The sequence below is a fragment of the Staurois parvus genome, unplaced genomic scaffold (genome assembly GCF_062004578.1).
Source record: "Staurois parvus isolate SC_StPar_1 unplaced genomic scaffold, SC_StPar_1.0 ptg001414l, whole genome shotgun sequence".
NCBI lineage: Eukaryota > Metazoa > Chordata > Amphibia > Anura > Ranidae > Staurois > Staurois parvus.
The window spans coordinates 71195-96659 of NW_028319210.1; the positions used below are offsets into that span (position 1 = coordinate 71195).

A 25465-nucleotide genomic window follows, 5' to 3' on the forward strand; every position below is an offset into this window, starting at 1 on the left:
ATTGCTACAAGGCACGATTGATCCACCACAACATGACACCGCCACCACCAGCCTGAACCATTGATACAAGGCAGGATGGATCCACCACATCATGACACCACCACCACCAGCCTGAACCATTGCTATAAGACAGGATGGATCCACCACATCATGACACCACCACCACCAGCCTGAACCATTGCTATAAGACAGGATGGATCCAACACATCATGACACCACCACCACCAGCCTGAACCATTGATACAAGGCAGGATGGATCCCCTACACCAAGACACCACCAGCCAGAACCATTGCTATAAGACAGGATGGATCCAACACATCATGACACCACCAGCCTGAACCGTTGATACAAGGCAAGATTGATCCTCCACATCATGACACCACCACCACCAGCCTGAACCATTGATACAAGACAGGATGGATCCACCACACCATGACACCACCACCACCAGCCTGAACCATTGATACAAGACAGGATGGATCCACCACATCATGACACCACCAGCCTGAACCATTGATACAAGACAGGATGAATCCAACACATCATGACACCACCAGCCTGAACCGTTGATACAAGGCAGGATGGATCCAACACATCATGACACCAACACCACCACCAGCCTGAACCGTTGATACAAGGCAGGATGGATCCACCACACCATGACACCACCACCACCAGCCTGAACCATTGATACAAGACAGGATGGATCCACCACATCATGACACCACCACCACCAGCCTGAACCATTGATACAAGACAGGATGGATCCAACACATCATGACACCACCAGCCTGAACTGTTGATACAAGGCAGGATGGATCCAACACATCATGACACCACCACCACCAGCCTGAACCGTTGATACAAGGCAGGATTGATCCTCCACATCATGACACCACCACCACCAGCCTGAACCATTGATACAAGACAGGATGGATCCACCACACCATGACACCACCACCAGCCTGAACCATTGATACAAGATAGGATGGATCCAACACATCATGACACCACCAGCCTGAACCGTTGATACAAGGCAGGATGGATCCAACACATCATGACACCAACACCACCACCAGCCTGAACCGTTGATACAAGGCAGGATGGATCCATGCTTTCATGCTGTTTACGCCAAATTCTAACCCTACCATCTGAATGTGGCAGCTGAAATCCAGACTCCTCAGACCAGGCAACATTTTTCTAACCTTCTGTTGTCCAATTTTGGTGAGCCTGTGCGAATTGTAGCCTTAGTTTCCTGTTCTTAGCTCACAGGATTGGCACCCGTTGTGGTCTTTTGCTGCTGTAGCCCACCTGCTTCAAGGTCCGAGGTGTTGTGTGTTCAGAGATGGTATTCTGCATACTTTGGTGGTAACGAGGGGTTATTGGAGTTACTGTTGCCTTTCTATCATTGCGGCTTCACAGCCGGTCTCCAACTGCGCATGTGTAAAGCGGAAATGGGTCACAGTCTTCTGGGACCTATGAAGTGTCCCAGAGGGCTGCTCAGTTCGCCATCAAAACCAGATACCCGCTCCCCCCTCTCCTCCAAAAGGTGCCAAATGTGGCAGCAGAGGGTGGGGGGAGGCAGATAAGCAGCGCTTCGACTTTTGGGTGGAACTTCACTTTAAGTGAAAAAAAAAGTTTAAAAACTTTTAAGTTACACCCAAGTTTTTAACCCCACCCTTTAAAAAAAATGTTTTTGCACCCCACCACTTACCCACATATATGCACATAAATATCTGGAACGCCTGCACATGAAAACTCCAATTGTGCCACACGTTACATATCGCTGCATGTGCCGGAGTGAAAGCAGTGATTCCATGGCCAGTTATTGGTGGTGAACTCTGAGCCGATGCCCTGGAGGGGCTTTTATATTGTTGCCTATAGAACATTTAGGGTGCCAAATTTTATCGCAGTTTCACAGGCACACACAATTTTAATGTTTGACATGTTTGGTATCTGTTTACTCTGTGCCACCTCATCTTTTACAGTGGGTATAGAAAAGAGTCACCCCTCTCCCCCCCCCCCCCTCCTTTGAAATAATCCCTGTTTGTTGCTTTGAAATGAAGACAGACACAGTTTTTGTTTTATCTAGCTGTATTTACTCAGTGTGAATTTTAACATCCAAGAGAGAGAACACCAACATTTCAGATAAAAAAAAAATAGAAAAACAGAATCACTGAGTTGGAAAAAGGTCCCCCCCCCCCCCTTTAGTCAGTTGGGATTTGTATTTACTAACTTTGCCCATCAAGACTGCAATATTTGCCCGCTCTTCTCTGCACAACGGCTCAGATTCAGTGACGTGATGGTGACGGTGTGTGGGCGGCAGTGCAAGTCATTCCACAGATTTTCAATGGGGTTGAAGTCTGGGCTCTGACTAGGCCATGCAGGGACATTCCCCTTCTCCTCCAACCACTGGGGGGTGCTGTGTGATTTGGCTCATTGTCATGTTGGAAGGTGAACCTTCTTCCCATTCAAAACTTTCTGGCTGAGGGCGGCAGATTTTCCTCCAGAATGTGACGGGATTTTGCCCCATCCATCTTTCCTTGTATCCCGACAAATGCTCTAGACCCTGCTGCAGAAACCCCCCCCCCCCCCCCATAACAGGATATTACCCTCCCATAACAGGATATTACCCTCCCCCCCCCATAATAGGATATTACCACTCCCCCCCCCCCCCATAACAGGATATTACCACTCCCCCCCATAACAGGATATTACCACTCCCCCCATAACAGGATATTACCAATCCCCCCATAACAGTATATTACCACTCCCCCCCCCCCCCATAACAGGATATTATCACTCCCCCCCCATAACAGGATATTACCACTCCTCCCCCCATAACAGGATATTACCACTCCCCCCCCCCCCATAACAGGATATTACCACTCCTCCCCCCACAACAGGATATTACCACTCCCCCCCCCCCCCCCATAACAGGATATTACCACTCCTCCCCCCATAACAGGATATTACCACTCCCCCCCCCCCCCCCATAACAGGATATTACCACTCCTCCCCCCATAACAGGATATTACCACTCCCCCCCCCCCCCCCATAACAGGATATTACCACTCCTCCCCCCATAACAGGATATTACCACTCCCCCCCCCCCCCCCATAACAGGATATTACCACTCCTCCCCCCATAACAGGATATTACCACTCCTCCCCCCATAACAGGATATCACCACTCCCCCCCCCCCCCCCCCCATAACAGGATATTACCATTCCTCCCCCATAACAGGATATTCCCACTCCCCCCCCCCCCCCATAACAGGATATTACCACTCCCCCCATAACAGGGTATCCCCCTCCATGCTTCTTTGCGGCAGGAATGGTGGTATTTAGATGGTAAGCTGGATTGGATTTCCACCAGATATATCGTTTAGTGTCTGGGCTCTGACTAGGCCATGCGGGGACATTCCCCTTCACCTCCAACCACTTGGGGGGGTGCTGTGTGCTTTGGCTCATTGTCATGTTGGAAGGTGAACCTTCTTCCCATTCAAAACTTTCTGGCTGAGGGCGGCAGATTTTCCTCCAGAATGTGATGGGATTTTGCCCCATCCATCTTTCCTTGTATCCCGACAAGTGCTCTAGACCCTGCTGCAGAGAACCCCCCCCCCTTCCCCCATAACAGGATATTGCCCCCCCCCAAAAAAAAAAAACAAGATACAACCACTCCCCCCCCATAACTGGATATTACCTCTCCCCCCCCATAACAGGATATTACCACCCCCCATAACAGGCTATCCCCCCTCCATGCTTTACAGTAGGAATGGTGGGATTCGGATGGTGATCTGCACTGGATTTCTGCCAGATATATTGTTTAGTGTTGAGGCCAAATCACTCCATTTTCGTCTCCTCTGACCAGAACCCCTTTCTCCATGTGGCCTCAGAATCTTCAAGGCATGTTTTGGCAAAGCTCAGTGGTGGCCTTTCTTGAGGAGCGGCTTTTTTCTTGCACCCTCCCATACAAGCCACATTTGCGGAGGATTGGTGAGATTGGTGTCACATGACCATTCTTTGTCACCAATTCCTGACACGACTTCAGAGTTGCTGTAGGCCTCTTGGTCGCCTCTCTGACCAGTGTCCTCCTGGCTCCTTCATCTAGTTTGGAGGGACGTCCTGATCCAGGGAGGGTCTGCGTTGTACGAAATACCTTCCACTTCTTCATCATAGACATCACTCTGCTTCTAGGCATTGATAAAGCCTTTGAAATATTTTTGTATCCATCTCCTGACTTGTGCCTGTCCACAACTTTATCCCGGAGATCCCAGTGACAGTGCCTGGCCACCCAGAGTTGATTGTTTGCTTCAGTTGCTTTACCAGGGACTGAAATACTCCAGGAAAGCTCTTTTCATGCTGAGCTAATCAACGTGACCCCAGCTGATCACAGTTGAAAGTCAAATGCCTTTGTGTGCCATTGAGAAGGTGATTAGCTACACGTGACTGAAATTACAAGTCATTTTTACAAAGCGGGGATCCGTTTTCCAACTCAGCGATTCTGTTTTTTCATTTTGTTTCTGACTTGGTGTTATATCTCTCACTTGGGTGTTATAAGTTGCACCGAGTAAATACAGCTGGATAAAACAAAACCTGTGTCTGTCTTCATTTCAGGCTGTAAAGCAACAAAATGGGATTATTTTAAAGAGCGGCGATTCTCTTTTTATCCCCTCTGTGTATTACGTGTGTCGGCCCTAAAATGAACTGTTTGTTTTTACCGAGGCAGGCAAGCCGTCATTTCTACCATGGAGGGCAACGGCAGCTTCTGAGGCGAAGGCTGAGCTCACCTTTCTGCTCATCGCATCGTCATATCGATATTTTATATAATATATTCAAAAGGCACATTCTTCTTGTGTTCACGTTTACCTGCAGACACTGCGCCCTTTACTGAAGGCAAATACACCCAGCATTTTACAAGTGCAGGGGCTCCAGGGCTTAGTAAATGAGGTGAAGCTCTGCCCTGCATGTGATTGCCCTGCATGTGATTGCCCTGCATGTGATTGCCCTGCATGTGATTGCCCTGCATGTGATTGCCCTGCATGTGATTTCCTGGCATGTGATTGGTATCCTCTGTAAAGTGAAGCGTCTCCTTGTTTTTTTTTTTAATAAACGTAAACTATTTTTCACATGACTAATATATATATATCTCGCAGTGCTGTACGGGGATCATCGGTCTCTGTACCAGAGGAGCTTACACTCTAATGCCCCCCCCACAGTCCCATCAGTCTCTGCACCAGAGGAACTTACACTCTAATCCCCCCCCCCCCCCACAGTCCCATCAGTCTCTTCACCAGAGGAGCTTACACTCTAATGCCCCCTCCCCCACAGTCACACACTATTATTATACATTTATATAGCTCTGACATATACCGTAGCGCTGTACAGAGATCACTGAGCCCGTCACATCAGTCTCTGTACCAGAGGAGCTTACACTCTAATGTCCCCTCCCCCTCAGTCACATCAGTCTCTGTACCAGAGGAGCTTACACTCTAATGTCCCCTCCTCCACAGTCACATCAGTCTCTACCAGAGGAGCTTACACTCTAATGTCCCCTCCCCCTCAGTCACATCAGTCTCTGTACCAGAGGAGCTTACACCCTAATGTCCCCTCCTCCAAAGTCACATCAGTCTCTACCAGAGGAGCTTACACTCTAATGTCCCCTCCCCCACAGTCCCATCAGTCTCTGTACCAGAGGAGCTTACACTCTAATGTCCCCTCCCCCACAGTCACATCAGTCTCTACCAGAGGAGCTTACACTCTAATGTCCCCTCCCCCACAGTCACATCAGTCTCTACTAGAGGAGCTTACACTCTAATGTCCCCTCCCCCACACTCACACACTATTATTGTTATACATTTATATAGCTCTGACATATACCGCAGCACTGTACAGAGATCACTGAGCCAGTCACACCAGTCTCTGTACCAGAGGAGCTTACACTCTAATGTCCCCTCCCCCACAGTCCCATCAGTCTCTGTACCAGAGGAGCTTACACTCCAATGTCCCCTCCCCCACAGTAATATCAGTCTCTGTACCAGAGGAGCTTACACTCTAATGCCCCCTCCCCCACAGTCACATCAGTCTCTACCAGAGGAGCTTACACTCTAATGTCCCCTCCCCCACAGTCACATCAGTCTCTACCAGAGGAGCTTACACTCTAATGTCCCCTCCCCCACAGTCACATCAGTCTCTACTAGAGGAGCTTACACTCTAATGTCCCCTCCCCCACAGTAATATCAGTCTCTGTACCAGAGGAGCTTACACTCTAATGCCCCCTCCCCCACAGTCACATCAGTCTCTGGACAGAGGAGCTTACACTCTAATGTCCCCTCCCCCACAGTCATATCAGTCTCTGTACCAGAGGAGCTTACACTCTAATGTCCCCTCCCCCACAGTCACATCAGTCTCTGTACCAGAGGAGCTTACACTCTAATGCCCCCCCCCCCCCACAGTCACATCAGTCTCTGTACCAGAGGAGCTTACACTCTAATGCCCCCCCCCCCCCCCCCACACAGTCACATCAGTCTCTGTACCAGAGGAGCTTACACTTTATCGTCCCCTCCCCCACAGTCATATCAGTCTCTGTACAGAGGAGCTTACACTCTAATGTCCCCTCCCCCCACAGTCACACACTATTATTATACATTTATATAGCTCTGACATATACCGCAGCGCTGTACAGAGAACACTGAGCCAATCACAGAGCCTGCTCCATCTGACCACCATGCTGCCACTATGTGAAGCTTCCATTGTCCTCTGTGTGATGACATGATTGGGGACCACAGGCGTGGGGGGGGGGGGGGATTTTGGGACAGAGAGTTTGGGGTGGAGTTGTCGTTTCAGTTCTCTCTGCCTGTTTTGCAGTCCTAGTAGCGCCGTGCGGAGCTGCTGATGTCCTACATCTCGGAGGGATCACACACTGTATTAATTAGTCATTGACGAGGACGGTTACACAGCCTCCTGTGAGGGGGTAGCAGGCACCTAGGGAGAGCCACCTGTGTCACCCTGCTTGGGTGTGCTTACAGACGGTGCTGAGCCAGCAAGTGTGACGGGGGTGCGAACCTGTGAACATTCAGAGGGTCGTCTGACAGGGTGCAAACAAAGGCAGAGGGGGGTTCAGAGAGAAGAACCGTGCCGGCCTGACTTAACTAGGTCAGACGTGGAGTAGAGCAGACGTGACCCTCCCATGTAGAACACACGGAACATCACGCTAAGGCTCCGGATCTATACATGAAGACCTAGGCAGGCAGGAGGGCACAGGACCCGGCTCTTCTCATCTGCTTCCATTGCAGTCTGATAGCAGATGGAGATGAGAGGACACAGATCAGCTCCCCTTGTTACAATGTACATTCACTGGGGGAGGGGAGACTGAGGAAAGGCTTCCTCCTAGCTGCAGCTGAGTGATTGACATGTCAGCCTTGGCAGAGTTAGAGAATGGCGCTCCAGGCAGCTAAGTAATGAGGTCACTGTATATTGCCCTGCCTGCACCCCCATACCCCTGTAGGTGTGATGTAGACCAGGGGTCTCTTCTGTAAGGGGGCAAATATCTGCAAGCCAAGAAATTAGATTTATAAAGAGTCCCTCTAATCCCCCAGAAGTGCCTATCAGAGTCCCCCCCCCTTAAATCCAGGAGTGCCTATTAGAGACCCCTGACATGCAGGAGATAGTGCCCAGTAGTCTTTCCTTACATTCAGGAGGACCTATCAGATTTCCCCTTTAAATCCAGGAGAGCCCAACAGAGCCCCCTTAAATCCATGTGTGCCTGGTAGAGTCCCACTGACACCCAGGAGTGCCCATTAGAGTTTCCCCTTACATCACAGAGTGATTGGAGTCCCCCTTACTCCCATAAGGGCCCATTAGAATCCCCCTTTCACCCACTTACAACCACTGTTTTTTTTTTTTTGGTATAGAAATTAAAAAGTCAAATGTTGAAAAAAGTGTTTTTCTTATAAAATTTTGCAAATAAATAATCTTTCTTCATAAATCTTGGCCAAAATTTATTCTGTTATCTTTTTCGTAAAAAAAATAACCCAAATTAGTTTGTAACCAAAAATTATAATTTTTCAAAAACAATTTTTTACATTTTTATTTTATTTTTTTTATATTATTATTTGTTTTTGTTTTTTTTTTACATACTGTCACCTTGTGGGGGGTGATGAAGATTGTTTTTTGTTTTTTTTACACTGATTGCTTTTACACCCATACACAAGCAATCATTTCTCTATCTCTCTGGCTGCATTCTTGCAGCCATTGAGAAATACTGTGTGAGCTGTGATTGGTCACAGCTTGTCACATGGTACAAGGCTGTTGTGAATGGCCCTGTACCATGTGATCTCTGTGATCATTCACAGATTTCACACGTAGTAAGCAATGATTTCAGAAGTGACAACTTGCTTACTACTCTGCATGTGATCACTGATTGGCCAACCAGTGATCACATGATCGGGACCTCACACAGAGGTCCCGTACAACATTGGTGTTCCGCTGTGTCCTCAGGATCGTGGCGTTGCGCGCTCCCATTTAACGCGTACAATCCAAAATGGCGGGCTCCATTTATGAACGCCAACCCGCCCCAGCACTGCCACAGTTTATATACTTGGGCCGGACGGGAAGTGGTTAATGTGTTTGTTATTTCGGGAGATTACTGCACTCTGAGTTATCCTTTCTACTCCAACCCACAAAGAGAATGGACTGGAATAATGAAAGTTAACAAATGGAACTAAATTCATTTCGGATTCCTTCGTTATGTTATGATTCAGAGATTCTGATGGATCCACCGCCATCCAACCCAAACACAATAAGCAGGAATCATCCTATTTCACTTTTAGCCCGGGATCACATACATGCGGTGCGGTACATCACATGTGATTCATACAGGAACCGCACCACATTCCTGTGCCAATCACATGCGATTTGTGTGCGGTGCGATCGTACATTTTGTATGGCTCAAATTGCACCGCACCAAAAACGAGCAGGACCCTTTTTTGGTTCCGCACTAGAATTGGACCGCACGGGTATTCATATCTATGTGATCCGATTCTGCACATCGCACCTCGTTTTGCGGACCAATTTTGGGGGGTTTTGTTAACCACTTCCAGTCCGGACACTTTCCCCCCCTTCCAGTCCGGACGCTTTCCCCCCCTTCCAGTCCGGACGCTTTCCCCCCCTTCCAGTCCGGACGCTTTCCCCCCCTTCCAGTCCGGACGCTTTCCCCCCCTTCCAGTCCGGACGCTTTCCCCCCCTTCCAGTCCGGACGCTTTCCCCCCCTTCCAGTCCGGACGCCTTCCCCCCCTTCCAGTCCGGACGCCTTCCCCCCCTTCCAGTCCGGACGCTTTCCCCCCCTTCCAGTCCGGACGCTTTCCCCCCCTTCCAGTCCGGACGCTTTTCCCCCCCTTCCAGTCCGGACGCTTTTCCCCCCTTCCAGTCCGGACGCTTTTCCCCCCTTCCAGTCCGGACGCTTTTCCCCCCTTCCAGTCCGGACGCTTTGACCCCCTTCCAGTCCGGACGCTTCCCCCCCCCCCCTTCCTGTCCGGACGCTTCCCCCCCCCCCCCCCTTCCTGTCCGGACGCTTCCCCCCCCCCCCCCCCCCTTCCTGTCCAGGCCAATTTTCAGCTTTCAGCGCTATCACACTTTGACAATTACGCGGTCATGCAACACTCTACCCATATGAATTTTTTAGCATTTTTTTGAGACAGATAGAGCTTTATTTTGGTGGGATTTATTCACCGCTGGGATTTTTATTTTTTTTTGCTATATAAATGAAAAAGTCCAAAAATTTTGAAAAAAAAGTGTTTTTCTTATAAAATTTTGCAAATAATATTTCATCATAAATCTTGGCCAAAATGTATTCAGTTATCTTTTTAGTAAAAAAAAAATAACCCAGATTAGTTTATAACCAAAAATTATAATTTTTCCCATGTTTTTTTTTCTTTTTAAAGACATTTTCACCCTAGCAGTACAGTGTCACTATAGTGATACAGTACTACTTGTGGGGGGTGATGAAGGCTGTAACAGCAATCATTTCTCCTTCTCTCTGGCTGCATTCTTGTATCCATTGAGAAATACTGTGTGAGCTGTGATTGGTCACAGCTTGTGACATGGTACAAGGCTGTTGTGAATGGCCCTGTACCATGTGACCTCTGTGATCATTCACAGATTTCACACGTAGTAAGCAATGATGTCAGAAGTGACATCTTGCTTACTACTCTGCATGTGATCACTGATTGGCCAATCAGTGATCACATGATCGGGACCTGGCACAGAGGTCCCGTGCCATGATCAGTGTTTCACTGTGTCCGGAGGACACAGCGGGCACCGGATCGCGGTGCTGCGTGCTCCCAGGGAGCGTGCACAAGCAGGGTGTGGGGAGGACGTTTATATACAACGGCCGGACGGGAGGTGGTTAATGTACACACCCGCAGCGGTTCGTATGAACGGGGTGCGATTCTGATGGGGTGAGGAATTCGCACAGAAAACGCTGCAAATTCCGGACCGCATCAGTGTGAACCCGGGGCCTTTATACCTTCCTGTTTTTATTGCAATATTTCTCCGTTTCAAATGTAGTGTAATTTTTATAATAATGAAAAATGTTAATGCAAAATAAAAACAAAATAGATCCGAAAGAAGAATGGAACAAAAATGGATTTCGTATTCATTTGTCACGTCATTTCGTTATTTCGAATGCTTCGAACCTTAACAAAAGGCCAAAACTATCGCGTCATATCATCCGAATGAAACAAATGAATACGAATGAATTTGTTGCTTTGATATCATTTATTTCAGATTCTTTGAAATTCGTCACTTGTGATTCAGGGATTCAGATACTTCCAAATAACCAAAATTCTGTCCAAATTTCGATTCGCAATGAACCTGTCTAGTGTCCACCCTCCTGATTTTTCATCTGAGTGAGTATGGTGTTTGATGTTTAAACAGAGGTGCGAGTGTCTTACACATAGACCAAAAAGCTGCTATGAACAAAAAAGGCAACCAATATCGCCCTGGAACATAAATAATATATAAAAAAGTGCAGCGCTGATATAAAATTGATAACCAAGCGAATCAATAAAATCAGTAACTTAATAAGATCGGTCAATATCCTATCCAAAAACAGATGATAGAAATGATTAAATGATAAAAAGTTCCGACGTATAATGAATATATAGGATGAAGGTGACTCTTGTGCTCTGATGACTCTGGACCCGGTATCAGTACAATAGTGGTAAAGGTAATGCGCACTCACCAGACGCGCATGTATAATGCGCCTTATGTTATTAATCCAGATGTCATCGGATAGGAGAGGGTCAGGAACTGGAAGGTCTTCCCTCTAAGGCAGTGGTTCTCAACCTTCCTAATGCCGCGACCCTTTAATACAGTTCCTCATGTTGTGGTGACCCCCAACCAGAAAATTATTTTCGTTGCTACTTCATAACTACAGCAGCTCTTCTCATTCCCGCCATACAAGGCGTCACACCTCCCCCATCCCCACCACACAGAGCAGCCAGCTCTCTTCACACACGGCCCGCTCTCACCTCCACCATCATGGATCCGCTCTCCCCCCTCCTCCACCCAGTCCCCAGCTAGCGGGCTCCTTGACAGAGGCCACGCCAAATCTGAGGACGTCAAAACTTTTTCACTGGCGCTTCCCGTTGATACATCACCTTGTCTGGTTGTTCAAGTTCAATCCAGATAAGCCCCGCCCCGCATTTTGAGCTGGGGATGATGTCGCCGCTCAGCGATGATTGGGTGAGCAGTGCAGACAATGGGCGTGGCGGATGTTGTGGGAGATGATAGGCTGGGGCAGAGGGGTCAGGTGTCATCACTGCTGACTGTTCTCTTACCCGCCTGGAGACAGATAGAGGAGCGGTGTCTCGGTTCCTAAGACCAATCAGAAATATGTGTTTTCCGATGATCGCGGCGACCCCTGTGAAAGGGTCGTTCGACCCCCAAAGGGGTCGCGACCCACAGGTTGAGAACTGCTGCTCTAAGGGATGGTGGGTCATCAGACAGGATACTATGGGGTTGGTACAGGTGGTCCTCGTCCTCTAGGGTTCCCCCTTTCAAGAACCTGATGTTGCTCACTGGATATGCAGATATCCACTATAGGTATAGTGACCCATCCTGGAGCAGTTGGTCTGTAAATTTAGAGAGCTTCCCCAGGGGGTAGGAACAAGGATACTCCCATAGTCAGGGGCGGACTGACCATTTGGAAACTCAGGGCGCTGCCTGAGGGCCCGGGGTCAGTAGGGGGCCCCATGAGATGCCCCTGGTACCTTTTTCATAGGCTTTTTTGAGTTTGGGCAAGGACACAGGGGCCCCATGATCCCCTATTGCCCGGGGGCCCCATGAGTTGTCAGTCCGCCCCTGCCTAGTGTAGTAGGTATTAAACAATTTTATTGTGATGCATCAAAGGATAAAACAACAGACAGCGATCGATCAAGACCAACCATCTGATTTTCTAAGATGGTCACCAGAGCTCCACGTTGCTCCAGCGGCGTGATGTGGCTCCTAAAGTATGGCATTTGAATCGGCCACCAACAGCCTCCTGGGGTATCCACATCACTATCCCAGGAGGCTGTGTATTCCTGAGAGCCAAATATTGTGATATTTTGCTCCTGATAACAGAAAAGATGGTGGCGTGAAAGAAGAGACAGATCGGGAGAAATTCTGCAGAAAAGAGGACAACGCAGGAGTCGATGGTCAGTTTGTTTTTAGAGTGTTGGTCCACAGGAACCTTTTTATGCAGAATTGATTGGACATTTTCATTGGGAGCTGCAGGGTCCTCTTTAAATGTAAAGACAATTCTAATCCGTTCCCACAGTTAGCTCCGTGAGTTATTGCTGGACCCCTGACTGCGCTGTGTGAGCATTGACGGGACCTCCCGCTGTTTTTGGCTGCTGGGCTGTGTGTGCACCTCAATACGGTAGCTCAGCCAGAGCCCCCGCCGAGCGGTAACGGTGCGGAGACTCGGTGCCAGATGGTGAAGATAGCAGGGCTTTTCTGAGAATCTCGTTGTTCTCCTGCAAATCAGGTTGAGTAATATTCACTGTCTTAATGTGACGCCACCGCTGTGTTCTGCCGGAGCGTTGAGTAGATCCAGGCGCTACCCTGGCCACTGCCAGGAACACATTGGCACATATCTGGAGGTAGTCCATAACATGTCTCCCTATTCATTTCACGTTGCTGGCACAGGGAAACCCTCCATTGTCTTTTCCCTGGCGTGAGGATGTGGCAACACACAGGGTGTTCACTTGTTTCTGTATAAAATGATTGACATTCGCACACTTACATCTTCCTGGGGGATTACATTTGTCTGTGATGGCGTCTGATTGGTAAAACATTTTTGCCCCTTTGTTGATGCCTGCATGGCCCAATAATGCTGAATACCAATACATTCAGTGCACAATGAAGAGCTCAAACTTCTGCTCCAAAAGTCTTACACTGGAAACTAACAACTGCCCAAAACCAAGTACTAATTCATTTGACCTTCCCGTATCTCTCAACCTAACCTCTCACTCTGTCCCTCAACCTAACCTCTCACTCTGTCCCTCAACCTAACCTCTCACTCTGTCCCTCAGCCTAACCTCTCACTCTGTCCCTCAGCCTAACCTCTCACGCTGTCCCTCAGCCTAACCTCTCGCGCTGTCCCTCAGCCTAACCTCTCGCGCTGTCCCTCAGCCTAACCTCTCGCGCTGTCCCTCAACCTAACCTCTCACGCTGTCCCTCAACCTAACCTCTCACGCTGTCCCTCAACCTAACCTCTCACGCTGTCCCTCAACCTAACCTCTCACGCTGTCCCTCAACCTAACCTCTCACGCTGTCCCTCAACCTAACCTCTCACGCTGTCCCTCAACCTAACCTCTCACGCTGTCCCTCAACCTAACCTCTCACGCTGTCCCTCAACCTAACCTCTCACGCTGTCCCTCAACCTAACCTCTCACGCTGTCCCTCAACCTAACCTCTCACTCTGTCCCTCAACCTAACCTCTCACTCTGTCCCTCAGCCTAACCTCTCACGCTGTCCCTCAACCTAACCTCTCACGCTGTCCCTCAACCTAACCTCTCACGCTGTCCCTCAACCTAACCTCTCACGCTGTCCCTCAACCTCAACTCTCACGCTGTCCCTCGGCCTAACCTCTCACGCTGTCCCTCGGCCTAACCTCTCACGCTGTCCCTCGGCCTAACCTCTCGCTCTGTCCCTCAACCTAACCTCTCGCTCTGTCCCTCAGCCTAACCTCTCGCTCTGTCCCTCAGCCTAACCTCTCGCTCTGTCCCTCAGCCTAACCTCTCGCTCTGTCCCTCAGCCTAACCTCTCGCTCTGTCCCTCAGCCTAACCTCTCGCTCTGTCCCTCAGCCTAACCTCTCGCTCTGTCCCTCAGCCTAACCTCTCGCTCTGTCCCTCAGCCTAACCTCTCGCTCTGTCCCTCAGCCTAACCTCTCGCTCTGTCCCTCAGCCTAACCTCTCGCTCTGTCCCTCAGCCTAACCTCTCGCTCTGTACCTCAACCTAACTTCTAACTGTATCCCTCAGCCTGACCTCTCACGCTGTCCCTCGGCCTGACCTCTCGCGCTGTCCCTCGGCCTGACCTCTCGCGCTGTCCCTCAGCCTGACCTCTCGCGCTGTCCCTCAGCCTGACCTCTCGCGCTGTCCCTCAGCCTGACCTCTCGCGCTGTCCCTCAGCCTGACCTCTCGCGCTGTCCCTCAGCCTGACCTCTCGCGCTGTCCCTCAGCCTGACCTCTCGCGCTGTCCCTCAGCCTGACCTCTCGCGCTCTCCCTCAGCCTGACCTCTCGCGCTGTCCCTCAGCCTAACTTCTTAGCTCAGCCTAAGCTACACCCAAAATCTTAACCTAATCTTTCTCCTTATGCTTTATCCAATTTCTCTCTCTTTCTAGCCGCTTTAGACCTAGCTACTTGTCCTACTCCTCAACCTATCTACAAATCCAACCTTGAACCTTGACTGTGGCCTTATATCCAATTAAATTTGAAAATGACATTTACATGGCTAAAAGAGTATGTTATGCTATTGTTGTGCTGATAAAAATTCTGCACCTTAAATTTAGAGAGTACCTAAAGTAAAAAAAATGACCTCCAGGGAGGACCTCGGCATGGTGCACCAAGAGGACAGGTGTAACAGAAGAATATCCAGCTCACAGAACAACTGTGGTCATAGAACCTCATCTATCTATCTGTCAGTAATATGTCTCACATGGTTCTTTTCTATACACTGGGTGTACTGTGCCAGCTCATGGCTGGCGGGGAATTTCACGTACTTGTAGGTAACAGACTGTTCTGTCTTGGGCATTGTGCCACACTGGTGCCGAGGAGAGTGCCAGCTGCTGATGCCATCATTTACATATTGATGGGACTGTGAAAATGAGGTGATGGAATCTCTGTATGTTCATATAACAGGACAAAGAACACTTAGAACATTTAAAATTCCACTATCGTATTTCCACTGTCCTTCTCCAGACTGATATGGGGTGGTGGAGTCTGAACGGGAACTGACAGTCTACAAAGAACAGAAAGGGCTATACTGGCACACAGTCCCTTACCGATCTCTTGAAGTCTTTGCACCATAACTGATTTTGGACTGCATTAGGTGTTTCAGTTATGAACAATAGGAATGTCCGCGAGCACTTTTGGGAAAATGTCTTTGGACACCTGACCATCACGCCTATATGACCTTGTTGGACATCCCATTCCAAAACCATGGTCATTAAAGCAACACTTCACCCTCTTACCCTTCTTCCCTTCTCTGCACCCCTCCTCCCCTCCACTGGAACCTCCCCAAAACCCCCTCTCCCCCTGGGAACATCATTCACCTAGGCGAATGAAGTGCGGTGAGAAAAGAGGGGGGTCGGGCCTAGCCATAAGTCATTGGGAGTGTCTCCAGCTGAACCTAGATGTCAGGGATGCGGGTGTGACCAGAAGTGTGTGGACTGACACAGGGAAACGTAGGCTTCAGATATAGTAAATAATATAATTTATTGAGACTAACAATACATATATAAACGCAGTGCACCAAACCCTAAGCTAACACAAATACATACAACAAGGTGAAACAAACCCAAACCTAAACTGATATAGATACACAGGTACATACACATATAGAGCACAACGTAGTCAGGCAGGCCGGGTCGATAACTATCGGGCAGGTAGGTACAGGAGGAGCAGGCGGAGAGAATGGTCAGGGTCACAAGCCAGGGATCAAACAGGAGAAGTCAGCAGAGGTCAGAATCAGGCAGGGTCGGCAATAAGTCAGGCAGAAACAGGAACAGGAATGCAGGTTACAAGATACAGGGGCCCATGGAAAAACACACACCAAGGCCCTGACTGTGAGTCTGGCCATTCCTTAAATACAACCCCTGCAATCAGCTTCAGGTGTTTTGGCTGACTGCAGGGGTGAGTCTCTGATTGCTGAGAGCACCCGCTGGCCAGCCCTGGTACTGCAGCCCACAAGGCAGGTGAGTCCCACCGTTATTGGCAAGTCCATTCCTGACGCTAGAATAGCCAGAGGCTTCCCATTGACATAATGCATGAAGATGGTGGTCTGGGACCAAGCACGGGGCAGAAGGGAGGAGAACCTTAGCAGGAAAAAAAATGAGGTGGGTAGAGTAAAAGACAGCTTTAACATTGAGTTGTCCTCTTTTGAGACTATAACATCCTTCAGTTTTTTGGGAAGACTTTCTACTAGATTTTGTAGGTTGCCTGTGGGAATTTGTTCCCATTTGTGAGGTCAGGCACTGATGTTGGATGAGAAGACCCAGCTCACAATTCAGATGTGTTCAGTAGGGTTGAGGTCATGGCTCTGTGCAGGACACTCGAGTTCCTCCACTCTAAGCTGATCACACCATGTCTTTATGGAGCTGGGGCATAGTGACCATGGAAATGAAAAGGGTATTCGCCAAACTGTTACTACAAGGTTGGAAGACCATAGTTGTCTGCAGTGATTCTGGATGATGTAGTATTACCAGGACCCTTCATTGGACACACCTGAACTCCATCAAGTGAAGGGTTGTCCACATACTTGGCCTTATAGGTAGATGTAATGGCCAGATATCCAAAAATTCTTGGTTAGATAATATAGATGTGGACATTTTAAAGGGTCAGACCACCCCAAAGTGATATCTAGGTTGAATGTGATGGGCATAGTCAGCTCCTGGCTACGTAGTTGTATTGGATACTCCAGTAGTAAGCTCTCCCTGCTGTAATTCTAAGCCCACTTCCTGGGCACTTGGAAATTTCATAAGTTCCTGCTCACCTTTTTGTGTCCCAACTTCTCTTGAGAATCTGTCATAATATGTTATTTTCACACCTAAGCGTTTTGTAGTTCAAAACTCCAAAAACAATAATTTTTTTGTGGCGTTCACGCCTGAAGTTCCAAAAAATTTTGGAGCTACAGTGGTACCATGACTGAGAATTAATGTACGAGTTTTCCGAGGTACGAGTCGTCACTCGGTCGATTTTTTGCTTTGTTACGCAAGGTAGGAGCTGGAGACGCCGCTGCTAGATGGCATAGTGAGCAGTGATGCCACAGCATCCCCCAGCCTCCAACACGCTCTCTCGTTCTCTTCACGTGTTCACCTCGTAGAGTAAACACTGTGATTCGTTGTGCTCGCGGTTTCTTGCTTTGTGCAAAAAAAAAAAAGAAGTAGCAATTAAGTTTAGGGATACGTAGTGTACAGTAGTGATAGCAAAAAACGAGTCTTCCATCCTCCTCCGTCTATCTCCTCCACCTCCGCCAGCGTCTTGGTTAGCTCCTCTCACCTCCAAGGTAAGTACACCGTATAGAACCTTATTATATCTTTACATACTATTTCTATTATGTTTTTATACAATATTTGTTATTTAGAAATGTATTTTCCTTATTTAACAACGTGAAACATAAAAATATGGGGTGGCATTTTGAGGGTTGGAACGGATTAACCTCCTCGGCGGTCTGATTATTTCAGATTTTTGGTGCTGAAAGTGGTACCATTAAATTTCTTAATTTCTTACATTTCGACCAAAATTTTGAAAAAAAAAAAAAACGTTTTTTTTTACTTTCTGCTATAAAACATATTCAATAAATTAAAAAAAAGAAAAAAAAAATTTCTTAATTTTTGACCAAAATGTCTTTGGTAACCCCCCCCCCCCCCCAAAAAAAAAAAAAAAAACCCCAATAAGTGTATATAGACCGCTTTCTGGGAATCTTAGAGTCCACAAACTATGGGATATATATGGGAACTTTTTTTTTTATATTAGTAATGATGATGATCAGCGACTTACAGTGAGACTGTGATAGTGCGGCGGGCAATTTAGTGCTTTACTAAATGGCCATACATGTATAGATTTTTGTTCAAGAATTTTTGTTTCAAGAAAATTAGTTTGATTATCTATTTGTTAGTGGCACCAAATCCGATTTTTTTTTTTTCGAATGCAGTGACGGGAAACTGCGAAGGGGCGGGAAGGAAAACTTTTCTCGATCCAACGAATTTTTCGGCCAGGTTATCGTTGAGAAATGACACTCATTTTAAACTTGAATGTTAACCTCCCTAGCGGTCTGATGATGTCAGTATTTCTGTGCTCAAAGCGGTACTTTTTTTGCATGGAAATATGTAGTTCTTTATTGTAGGTCTGTAATTTTTAGGAATAACTCCCTGAAATCTGTCTGAACAAGAGTCTAGTAAACATCCCGGGGAGGATAAAACTTGAAACACGAAATCATAAATTATAATTTAATAAATAATCATAAAAAACAATAATATAATAAATGTAATTCAATAATATAATCAAACCAAAAACACTGAAATGTGAAATATAGCGCCAAGTTCGCACATCGCTGAGCTCGGTCGCAGAATCGTTTTCAGTGTCTGATGAGGAATTTCCCCCACCAATCATTATCACTCAATTCTGCAAGTGGTTCTGATTTACTATCGCTGTTCTCTAGCCGGTCTAAAACCGCGTCTGACCTGAAGGGACGCTTTTTGGACGCCATGGACGTTTCTCAGTTTCCAGGCAGAAAGAACAGACAAAATGCAGGCAGGGCGCCGGACAAAGCACTCGGGACACAATGTATGTGAAATTGGTTGAGACAGCAATGTTTTGCTATGTAAAATTTGTTTGGAAAAAAAATGACATTTTTTTAAATTTTCAAATATTCCGCCGGCGCCCGTACGTCCCGACGTCACAGGGACCGGAACACAGGAGCCGGATGCCGGCATCGGCCGGAGGAGATGGCCGGGGACACTGCAGGGGACACATCGTGGGAGCGAAGGACAAGGTAAGCTCTGCAGGGACTCCCTGAGCAGCACTGCATGGTAAGCCTGAGTGTAGCTCGGGGGGGTTACCGCTTTTGGTACTGAAATTTTACCCCGAGCTACACTCGGGAATACCGCCAGGAGGTTAAGGGCATTTTAAGTATTTTCAATGGGGAAAATTGATTTGATGTGCGAGCAAATTGAGCTACGAGCTCGGCCACAGAACGAATTAAAGTCGTAGGTCACAGTACCACTGTACTTTTGTAGCTCAATTCGAGCAGATCGGTGAGTTTATGAAGCAGCTGAAAGCAGAAACACACAGCAATGGTGCCCACAGATGCTAGTTTTCACTATTGGCTAATACCAAAACACCAAAGCTCCAAAAAACATGAATACAAACCGACAAAAAAATGCTAAAAAAACACACAAAAACGTTACACTCGGGTATGAATGCAGCATCGGAGAAGGATCATTCCTGAGCTTTTTATTTATTTACTGCTTTTTTTATATTTTCACGGTCATTTCTTTCCATACTTTGCATGTTATCCAAATCTTCCATATCAGAATGAAAGTAGATGTAAACTCTGGATCCACTGTGTTCATATAGGGCTCTGTATATGGAGGTGTTCTATTTATGTATTCTTTCAGATTTAGACTCCCATCTCCAACCTTGTAACCATGTCTCCATAATTGAATGACATTGAGGCTGTGCGGGTGGTGCCGCTGCGAATCCGCATGAAAATCCATGCAGCCGCGCCACCCGCACAGAGGAATGCAGACCCGCGGGGGGGTGCCATTAGATTTAATGGTACGCCGCCTGCACTAGAAAACGCAACCATACTGGGAACCGAGGTTCCCATGCGGGCTGCGTTTTGAGAAGAAGTGCAGGGACTTCTTCCCTGTGTGTCATGGGGCACGGGAGTCCATTCAAATTAATGGGCTCTGGTGTCCGCGCAAAACGCAAAACCTAGGGTTAGGCTTTATTTACATGTGCGTGCCATTGAGGGAAGGGGCTGCAAAAAATTGTGTGGTTGAGACTTATTTTTGCTTCCTGCCAACCGCCGCCCCCCCTCCAAGCCGCATTAAGCAGCAGACGTGTACATGTGGGTAGAAATGCCCGGTGCACAGGAAGGGGGTAGAAGTGCCCTGTAGGCAGGAAGGGGGTAGAAGTGCCCGGTAGGCAGGAAGGGGGTAGAAGTGCCCTGTAGGCAGGAAGGGGGTAGAAGCGCCCGGTAGGCAGGAAGGGGGTAGAAGCGCCCGGTGGGCAGGAAGGGGGTAGAAGTGCCCGGTAGGCAGGAAGGGGGTAGAAGCGCCCGGTGGGCAGGAAGGGGGTAGAAGCGCCCGGTGGGCAGGAAGGGGGTAGAAGTGCCCTGTAGGCAGGAAGGGGGTAGAAGTGTCCGGTGGGCAGGAAGGGGGTAGAAGTGCCCTGTAGGGAGGAAGGGGGTAGAAGTTCCCTGTAGGCAGGAAGGGGGTAGAAGTGCCCGGTGGGCAGGAAGGGGGTAGAAGTGCCCTGTAGGCAGGAAGGGGGTAGAAGTTCCCGGTGGGCAGGAAGGGGGTAGAAGTTCCCGGTAGGCAGGAGGGGGATAGAAGTGTCCTGTAGGCAGGAAGGGGGTAGAAGTGCCCGGTAGGCAGGAAGGGGGTAGAAGTGCCCGGTAGGCAGGAAGGGGGATAGAAGTGCCCGGTAGGCAGGAAGGGGGATAGAAGTGCCCGGTAGGCAGGAAGGGGGTAGAAGTGCCCGGTGGGCAGGAAGGGGGTAGAAGTGCCCGGTGGGCAGGAAGGGGGTAGAAGTGTCCGGTGGGCAGGAAGAGGGTAGAAGTGCCCTGTAGGCAGGAAGGGGGTAGAAGTGCCCGGTAGGCAGGAAGGGGGTAGAAGTGCCCTGTAGGCAGGAAGGGGGTAGAAGTGCCCGGTGGGCAGGAAGGGGGTAGAAGTACCCGGTAGGGAGGAAGGGGGTAGAAGTGCCCGGTGGGCAGTAAGGGGGTAGAAGTGCCCGGTGGGCAGTAAGGGGGTAGAAGTGCCCGGTGGGCAGTAAGGGGGTAGAAGTGCCCGGTGGTCAGGAAGGGGGTAGAAGTGCCCGGTGGTCAGGAAGGGGGTAGAAGTGCCTGGTGGTCAGGAAGGGGGTAGAAGTGCCCGGTGGTCAGGAAGGGGGTAGAAGTGCCCTGTAGGCAGGAGGGGGATAGAAGTGTCCGGTAGGCAGGAAGGGGAAAAAAGTGCCCGGTAGGCAGGAAGGGGGTAGAAGTGTCCTGTAGGCAGGAAGGGGGTAGAAGTGCCCGGTAGGCAGGAAGGGGGTAGAAGTGCCCGGTAGGCAGGAAGGGGGTAGAAGTGCCCGGTAGGCAGGAAGGGGGTAAACTGCATTTTAGTGCATCATTTCCTGAAAATGTGTTTGATAAACAGCTGCGCAAATATTGTGTGATTTTAAAAAATTGCAATTACCACCATTTTATTCTGCTGGGCCTCTACTGAGCCCCCTCAAACATTATATATTTTCTGAAAGTAGTTTACTAGCAAAAAAAAGCTGATTTTAAAGTGTGAAAAATGTCAAAAGTGCCCCGATACTAACTGGGTAACCTTTTGCTGCTTGCATAAAACATAAGAGCTCTCGGTCCCCACTAACATTCTGTAGCCGGTGGGAACAGATTCCAACCATTTGACCTCTGTGACAGCCAATCCCTCAGTTGTCCAACCACAGCACCACCTGCCTGGAGTTTGCATGTTTTCCCTGTGCCTGCGTGGGTTTCCTCTGGGTACTCCGGTTTCCTCCCACACTCCAAAGACATGCTGGTAGCTTAATTAGATCCTGTCTACATTGGCCCTAGTATGTGTATGTATGAATGTGAGTTAGGGACCTCAGATTGCATGCTCCTCGGGGGCGGGGACTGATGTGAATGTACAATATATATGTAAAGAGCTGTGTAAATTGACGACGCTATATATGTACCTGTAATAAAGAAAATGAAGGAAGAGTCCCAATATTATAACTCAGGGGTGTCTCAGGTGACCACAAGAGGAGCGGAGTGCACTACAAGGACCTGAGGAAGGCCAAACCAAACTGCAGTAATAATGATGAATGAGAAGGTCTTATGGAGTCTATAGGCAGGGGCGTATTTACCACAAAGCAAGCAAGGCACTTGCCTAGGGCGGCATTTTTCAGGGGTGCAGCACTGCCCCTCATAAGAAGGGATGGAAGAAGGGATACGCGCCCCATGAGGACCAGGAGGGATCCGAGAGAGGCTGCGGGCTGCTTTATGGTGTATGTAGAGCCTGACTCTCGTTCCTAGGAATGTCCGGAGCTGTGAAGATGGGCATCTTTTCTCTCTATCGCCGGGGGGAGAGTAGTGGAAGGTCTTCCCAGGTGGAGGGCAAGGGTGTTTTTGGTCAATTTAAGGGAAGGGAGGGGGGTGTTGGTCATGTCCATGGGGGGGGGGGTAGACGATTTTTGTGTTGCCTAGGGCAGCACAAAACCTAAACACACCACTGCCTATAGGGAGTATAGTAGGGTCTATGGACAGTCTGTCCTGTAGGGAGACCAAAGCTCAGGAAGGGAGATCCCATACATCCTCCCAGTCATTGTCTTCTAAATCTGGTACGTCATGCCGCCATGGGGCCCTTAGTCTCTCCAGGGCCAGTAGAGATACCAGCAAAAGGTTGGAATATGAATGAGCTGTGGGTTTCACATCGCAGTCTGTTTGGAGAACTTCCTTGAGAGTTGGCTGAATAACAAGGAGGGAGGGGTGAAGGAATTGACTATGGAGAGCATGGGAGAGTCGTAAGTAGCAAAATGAGTGGCTAGTAGGGTCATTATGGGATGCGGAGAGTTGGGGCTAGTAGGGTCATTATGGGAAGTAAGTAGTTGGGTTCTTGTTTACTTAAAATTGGGGTAAAACTGGGTGAAGTGTAGGTTATAGCCCCCTATATGTGTACTATTAAAGGTGTGTCTACCAGCACAGGGCGACTTTTCCTGGCAGTGATGGCGGTGCCCGTATGAAGTATCTTGGTCATTGGGTGCAGATGAGCCGGAGTCAGTGCCGTGTTTACATGTCATGGAGTCCAGCCCGGGAAGTGGCTAAGTAAGGCTGTTAATGTTTTTTAAGAGGCTCTAAATATAACCTAACACTCGTCACTGTGACAGCGGCCGTACACGCCAGTACCGCGTCCTGCCGACTCTCTGTCAACAGCCTCATAGCCAGCCTTCTCACAAACACTGTAACTATATCCACACAACGCTCCGCATATCCTCAACACACTGGAATGCCAACTGGACGGGCACAGAGATATGAGCGGGAGCTGGCGGGGCGGCAGAGACAAGGTGATTGCTGGCACTGGGACCAGAACTCTCATCTGCCAGCAAATGGCTCACAAGGACTTTCTGCTACAATTACAACATTGGAATATGTAGAACTATCTCACCCAATGAGCGACGTCCTGACAGCACTGATAGATGGGTGACCTGACTTTTCACAGCTGCAGTTAAGCATCGCAACTTGGTCTTCATGCCGCCCCCCAGCCTGCAGATTGGGCAGTGGAGGAGCTGATGGAATTCTGCCCCTTCCTCTCCCATCCCCCTCTTGGTATTTATATTAGATGCATCTAACCACTTGACCACCAGAAGGTTTTACCACTTCATGAGCAGGACATTTTTTGTTATTTAGCATTGCCCTACTGTAAATGGTAATTGTGCGGTCATGCAATGCTGTACCAGAGGTGTTCTATGGGGTTGAGGTCAGGACTTTGTGCAGGACAGTCCAGTTCCTCCACCCCAAACTGGCTCCTCCATGTCTTTATGGACCTTGCTTTGTGCACTGGTGGGCAGTCATGTTGGAACAGGAAAGGGCCACTGTCTATATATAACACATAAAGTGTATACCTAGACACTACCCACATTTAACCTCAAACCTCCCTCTTCCCCTCTAGATCATATCCCAGAAATATTCTTTCTTTCACCTTGGATTTCTGACAGATCAACAGCTATTCTTCTGTATTTGCAGCATTTTGATTTAGCTAAAACATGCGTATGTAACCTAAGTGAGATGCCACTCCAGACCTTGGGTGTCGGGTGGTGTGACAGTCTTAGTCCCTAGGGTTCAATATTGAGTTGGCCCCGCCCTTTGCAGCTATAACAGCTTCAACTCTTCTGGGAAGGCCGTCCACAAGGTTTAGGAGGGTGTCTATGGGAAGGTTGGACCATTCTTCCAGAAGCACATTTGTCAGGTCAGGCACTGATGTCGGGGGAGGAGGCCTGGCTCGCAGTCTCCGCTCTAATTCATCCCAAAGGTGTTCTATGGGGTTGAGGTCAGAACTCTGTGCAGGACAGTCAAGTTCCTCCACCGCAAACTGGCTCCTCCATGTCTTTATGGACCTTGCTTTCTCCACTGGTGGGGAGTCATGTTGGAACAGGAAGGGGCCATCCCCAAGCTGTTCCCATAAAGTTGGGAGCATGAAATTGTCCAAAATGTCTTGGTATGCTGACGCCTTAAGAGTTCCCTTCACTAGAACTAGGGGGGCCAAGCCCAACCCCTGAAAAACAACCCCACACCATAATTCCCCCTCCACCAAAATTTACACTTGGCACAATGCAGTCAGGCAAGTACCATTCTCCTGGCAACCTCCAAACCCAGACATGTCCATCGGATTTCCAGACAGAGAAGCGTGATTGGTCACTCCAGAGAACACGTCCCCACTGCTTTAGAGTCCAGTGGCGGCATGCTTTACACCATAGCATCCAACGCTTTGCATTGCACTTGGCGATGGAAGGCTTGGATGCAGTTGCTCGGCCATTGAAACCCATTCCATGAAGCTCTCTACGCACTGTTGTTGGGCTCATCTGAAGGCCACACCAAGTTTGGAGGTCTTTAGCTATTGACTCTGCAGACAGTTGGCGACTTCTGCGCACTGCGCGCTTCAGCATGCGCTGACCCCGCCCTGTCATGTGACGTGGCCTATCACTTGGTGGCTGAGTGGCTTTTGTTCCCAGTTGCTTCCACTTTGTTATAATCCCACTAACAGTTGAGCGTGAAATATTTAGTAGCCAGGAAATGTCATGGATGGACTTATTGCCCAGGTGGCCACCTATCACGGGACCACGCTTGGAGTCACTGAGCTCCTGAGAGTGACCCATTCTTTCACCAATGTTTGTAGAAGCCGTCTGCATGCCTAGGGGCTTGACTGTATACACCTGTGTCCATGGAGGGGATTGGAACACCTGAATCACATGATATGGAGGGGATTGGA

General features: G+C 48.7%; 1 long non-coding RNA gene across 1 annotated transcript in view; it reads left to right on the forward strand.

Annotated features, from left to right (window-relative positions):
• LOC149436156 (uncharacterized) overlaps window positions 1–25465 on the forward strand; it is a 54405-nt gene that overhangs the window by 27286 nt on the left and 1654 nt on the right. The window lies entirely within an intron of this gene.